Source organism: Megascapheus bottae, chromosome 15 (assembly GCF_031878675.1).
Source record: "Megascapheus bottae isolate mThoBot1 chromosome 15, mThoBot2.hap1, whole genome shotgun sequence".
Taxonomy (NCBI): Eukaryota; Metazoa; Chordata; class Mammalia; order Rodentia; family Geomyidae; genus Megascapheus; species Megascapheus bottae.
In genome coordinates, this window is record NC_143523.1 from 55082836 (window position 1) to 55088139 (window position 5304).

At 41.3% G+C, this 5304-nt stretch overlaps 1 pseudogene; it reads right to left on the bottom strand.

Moving 5' to 3' along the window:
* Nucleotides 1-1740: 1740 nt before the first annotated feature.
* LOC150054366 (large ribosomal subunit protein eL21 pseudogene) lies at nucleotides 1741-2220 on the bottom strand (annotated as a pseudogene).
* Nucleotides 2221-5304: the final 3084 nt, after the last annotated feature.

Consider the following 5304-nt stretch of genomic DNA (forward strand, 5'->3'; position numbering starts at 1 on the left):
TCTGGACCAACTAGGCATGCATGCCTGCTTTGCCACACAGCCTTAGTGAGTGTGGCCTCAGCCTTGTGATTTTTGGCCAATCTGATATGTGAGGACTATGATCTCATTATGGCTCAGATTTGTATTTCTTTCAGGGAAGCTGAATATTCTTTCATATATTTAAAGATAATTTGGGGCTACGAGTGTGGCTCAGTGGTAGAGTGCTTGCACAAAGCCCTGGGTTCAATTCTTCAGTACCACATACACAGAAAAAGGCAGAAATGGTATTGTGGCTCAAGTGGTAGTGCACTAGCCTTCAGAAAGCTCAAGCACAATGCTCAGGCCCTGAGTTTGAGCCCCATGACTGGCAAAAAAAAAAAAAAAAAAAAAAAAAAAAGATAACTTGAACTTCTTTCCTTCCTTCCTTCCCAACGGAAACTTCAACTGAAGACATTGGATTTGCCCAGCTTGCTCAGCTTGCTTGCTCTACTGGTACTCTACCATTTGGGTCACATTGCCATTTCTATTTTTTGCTGATTGCTTTGGAGATGGAGTCTCACAGACTTTCATTTCTGGGTTAGCTTTAACCTGAGATCCTCCAGATCTTAGGCTCCTTAGAAGTCAAGATTCCAGGCATAAGCCATGGGGCTCAGTAGTATTGTTTATTTTGAAAACTATGTGTATAGCCATTCTACATCTTCCTATTATACTGTTCTTGGAATTCCTGATTTCTAGAGGTTTTTTACTATGAGAGAACTTGTGGTATGAATTATGCATTTTTCTAAACATAGAATATAATCAACTTAAGGTATAATCTATAAAACATGCTTTTTTTGTTAGTCGTGAGGCTTGAACTCTGGGACTGGAAGCTGTCCCTGAGCCCTTCGGCTCAAAGCTAGCATTCTACCACTTTCAACCACAGTGCCTGGCTAAACACACCTATTTCAAGGGTAAGGTTTGATGAGTTTAGGGAATACAATTACCTAAATAAATCAGCACCAATCAAGATGAAAAACATTTTTATCACCCCTAAAGGTTCCCTGTTCTTGTTCCAGATAAACTCCAGACACCACTTCCTTTTTTTTTTTCAATTTCTTTTTTCTGTTGGTCGTAAGGCTTGTTCCTGACTTTTGCTCAAGGCTAGCATGCTACCACTTTGAGCTATAGCTCCACTTTTAGTTTTCTTGTGGTTAACTGGAGATAAGGGTCTCATCTACTTTCCTGCACAGGCTGGCTTTGAACAGTGATCCTCAGATCTTAGCCTCCTGAGCTAGGATTACAGAGATGAGCCACCACCAGTGGTTGGCTCAGACACTACTTTCAATCCCAGAAAAATAATTTATCTTCTGACTATAGGTTTATTCTTGTTAACTCAGAAGAGCCAAAGCAAGCTTAAGGGGAGTGAGGGGGAAGAATTGTCGAAGTATAACAGTACTTGACTTTGAATTATACTACTGAGCTATAGTAACAAAAACAGCATGTTATGTCTCAAAACCAGGCACAGACCAATGTACCAGAAGACACTACCCAGAAATAAGCCCATACAGCTACAACTATCTGATTTTTGTCAAAGGCACCAAAAACTCATGTTGCAGAAAAGACAACCTCTTCAGCAAACAGTGCTGGGAAAACTGGATATCCACATGTAGAAGACTGAAACTAGACCCTCTGTCTCTTACATTGTATGAAGATCAATTCATTTTTGGGGGGTCATTTTTATAGTCCAGAGGTATTTTCTAATTTTAATTTTTAAAGTATCTCTTAGGCCATGAATTCATAGGGGATAGGTTCTAATAGCTCAGGCTCCTTCCTATTGGTTCTCACAAACTGTGTTTCTCTGGGTGGAACAGGCTGGTTCTTCAGTTGAACCCAGGTTCCTTTCTTTTTGACTTCCTTCTTTTTCTGGTCATTTTCCTTCATCTGTTTCAGGAAGCTATCTTGGCTCTTAGAGTGCTTAATATGTTCAATACACATAGGATCTTGGTAAGGATCTTGCTCTTAATTTGCTTATTTACAATAATGCCAACAGCATGCTGGGCAACACTGTAGACCCTTCCAGTTTTGCCATGGTAACATTTATGGGGCATTCCTTTTTGAACAGTACCAATTCCCTTGATGCCTACAATGTCACCCTTCTTGTAGATTCTCATGTATGTGGCCAAAGAAACAACTCCATGCTTCCTGAAATGGCCTAGAGAACATGTACCGGGTACCTCTCCTCTTTCCCTTTATGTTTGTCATTTTGGCAGATTACTGGAAGATGGCGATTCTGGCAAAAAGGTGAAGATCAATTCAAAACAAATCAAAGTCTTAATATAAGATCTGATATTTTGAAAATATAAGAAAAAGATTTCAAAATATAGCATAAACAACATTTTTCAAAATAAGATAGTAATAGTTCAGGAAATAAGAGCAAGAACTGGAGAGTAAGGTTGCATCTGATGAAAAAGCTTCCAGGGCAGGGGCATTGGCTTACATGGTAGATTTTCTGTCTGGCAAGCACAAGGCCTTGTGTCCAAAAACTGGAAAGCAAAGGAAGGGATGTCCAAGAGGAATTGTACTCATTACTTGACTTATGCAATTGCAACCCCTCTGTACAATACTTTGATAATGACAATAAAATAATATATTTTAAAAACATGGGCTGTGAATGTGGCTTAGTGGTAGAGTGCTTGTCTAGCTGCATAAGGTCCTGGGTCCAATACCTTGGTACCAAATGAACAAAAAGAAATCATTATATAAATAATTTTTTAAAACAAACAAACAAACAAAACCAAAAAGCAAACAAAAACTTATTTTTTCTTTCCAGGAAACCAGAGAAACTCAGTCTCCAAGGATAATCATTCTGTCCAGATGGCATGGATGGTTTAGTGCTTGTAATCCTTGATGCTCAGAAAGCTGAAATCTGAGGATTGGGGTTCAAAGTTAGACCAGGTAGACAAATCTAAGAGATTCTAATCTCCAATTAACCAGAAACAGAGCCAGAAGTGGAGTCATGGCTCAACTTTTTTTTTTTGACATAGCTACAGCATTCTTATCTCATTTATAGAATAAACAATGGTGCCTAAAAAATATTGAATATCCAATATTGAATAGGCACTGGTATCTAGCTACTCAGGAAGCTGAGATCTAAGGATGGAAAGTCTGTGAGACTCTTATCTCCAATAAACTACTACCCCCCCCCCAGAACTAGCAAAAGCACCACCACCACCACCAACAACAAATCTAATATTCAGACAGGGATCAGCTTTCCTTGCTTGTTGCCAAATGGCGTTTGAGCTACACATTTCATTTTGTATATAGGACTTAAGTTTCTTTTCGTCTGTCAGATTTTCCCCTCTGTTTTCTACAAAAGCAATCCTTTTAGATGCTCTGTCTGTGACCTCTGTGTGTGACAATGTCACAAATGCCAGGATGATTTGCTTTTCCCACCCTTTAGTATTTAGTGCTTTGGCTTTTCCCTCAGGGCTGCACCAGCCTTACACCTCTGCCGAGTGGTCAACTGGCTCCCCACTTCTACCTACAATAAATGCATCATCTGAACACTTGTTTCCTCTAGACCTTTAGGGAATTAGATTGTGCAAAGCTTTTGATCTTGGAATTCTCAAGAAATGTGTTTGTTTTGCTTTGCTGATGCTAGGCAGGCACTCTTCTACTGAATTACATTTCTAGCTTGAAGAAATGTGGTTTTGCTAGGTGCCAGTGGTGTACACCTATAATCCCAGCTACTCCAGAGATCTGAGCACGGTGGTTCAAAGCCAGTCTCAAGAGAAATCTGTGAGACTCCTCTCGAATAAACTACTCAGAAAAGGTCAGAACTAGCACTGTAGCTCAAATGGTAGAGCACTAGCCTTGAGCAGAAGAAGCTCAGTGATAGTGCTCAGGCCCAGAGTTCAATCCCTAGGACTCAGGGAAAAACAAATCGCATGCTTTTGTCTACCTGGATGGCTTTGAACTGTAATTCAGCCTCCTGATTAACAAGACTTACAGAATGGAGCCATTGGCATCTTGGTTGGCTGAGGTGGTAGACATCGAGTTGCTTCAGGAAATTGTGGGTTGTGCTGAAAACTTCCCCCTTTTTTTTTGGCAGGCCTGAGGACTGAACTCAGAGTCTGAGCACTATCCTTGGGCTTTCCTCAAGGCTAGAGTGCTACCACTTGAACCACAGCACCATTTCTGGCTTTTCTCTATATATGGTACCGAGGAATCAAACCCAGGTCTTTGTGCATGCTAGGCAAGCACTCTACCACCAGGTCAAACTACCGGCCCCATGAAAACTTCCTTTTTATTTGGTGCTGTTAGATTTGTGCCCTGGTTTGGATATGACTTATGTTCCCCAAGCAATCATTGTGATTGAAGGCTGGTCCAGAGGGTGGCACTGTTGAGACAATGGACCCTTTGAGAAGAGGGAGGTCCTTATGTCAATTACTGGCCAATGCCCTCCCAAGAGATTATGAGACCCTAGTTCTTCCCTCCCCTCCTTCCCTCTCCTCCCTTCCCCTCTCTTCCTTCTCCCTCTTTTCTTCTCTCTTTCCCTCCTTTTCCTTTCTCCCCTTCTCTTCCCAAACCTCCCATTTCTCCTCTTTTCCTCTCCTCTCTCCTCCCCTCCTCTTTTCCTTACCATCTCCTCTCCCCTTCCTTCATTTTCCCTCCCCTTTCCTGCCCTGTTCTATTCCTTGTCTCAAGCAAGCTGGGTGCCAGTAACTCACACCTGTGATTCTAGCTGCTTGAGAGGCTGCGGCCTGGAGGAAGGTGTTTTGAAGCCAGTTAAGGAAGAAAGGTCTGTGAGACTGTATCCCCCAAATAACTAACAAAATGATGGACAGGAGGCATGGTTCAAGTGGTAGAGGGCCAGCATGAGCAAGAAGGCTGAGGAAGCACTTGAGGCTCTAGGTTAAAGCTCTGGTCAAGAAACAAGCAAAAACTCTTGACTGATGAAATGTCTTTCTCTTTATGAAATTAAGTGCCTTTGGTATCTCATTGAATGATTCAACTATATGCTGTGAACAAGACTCAATTTAGGTTGAAAGGCACAAATAGATTGAAAACAAAAGGATGGAAAAAGATATTCCTTACAATTTGTAGCTAAAAGATAACAGGGATGGCTGGGTTCAGGCTGCTCATATTTGTAAGTCTATTTACTCAGGAGGCTGAGATCTGAAGGTTATGATTTGAAGCTAGCCTGGACAGTAAAGTCTTTGAAATTCTTTTTTTTTTTTTTTTTTTTTTTTTTTTTGCCAGTCCTGGGCTTGGACTCAGGGCCTGAGTGCTGTCCTTGGATACAGTTTGCTCAAGGATAGCATTCTGCCACTTGAGCCACAGAAC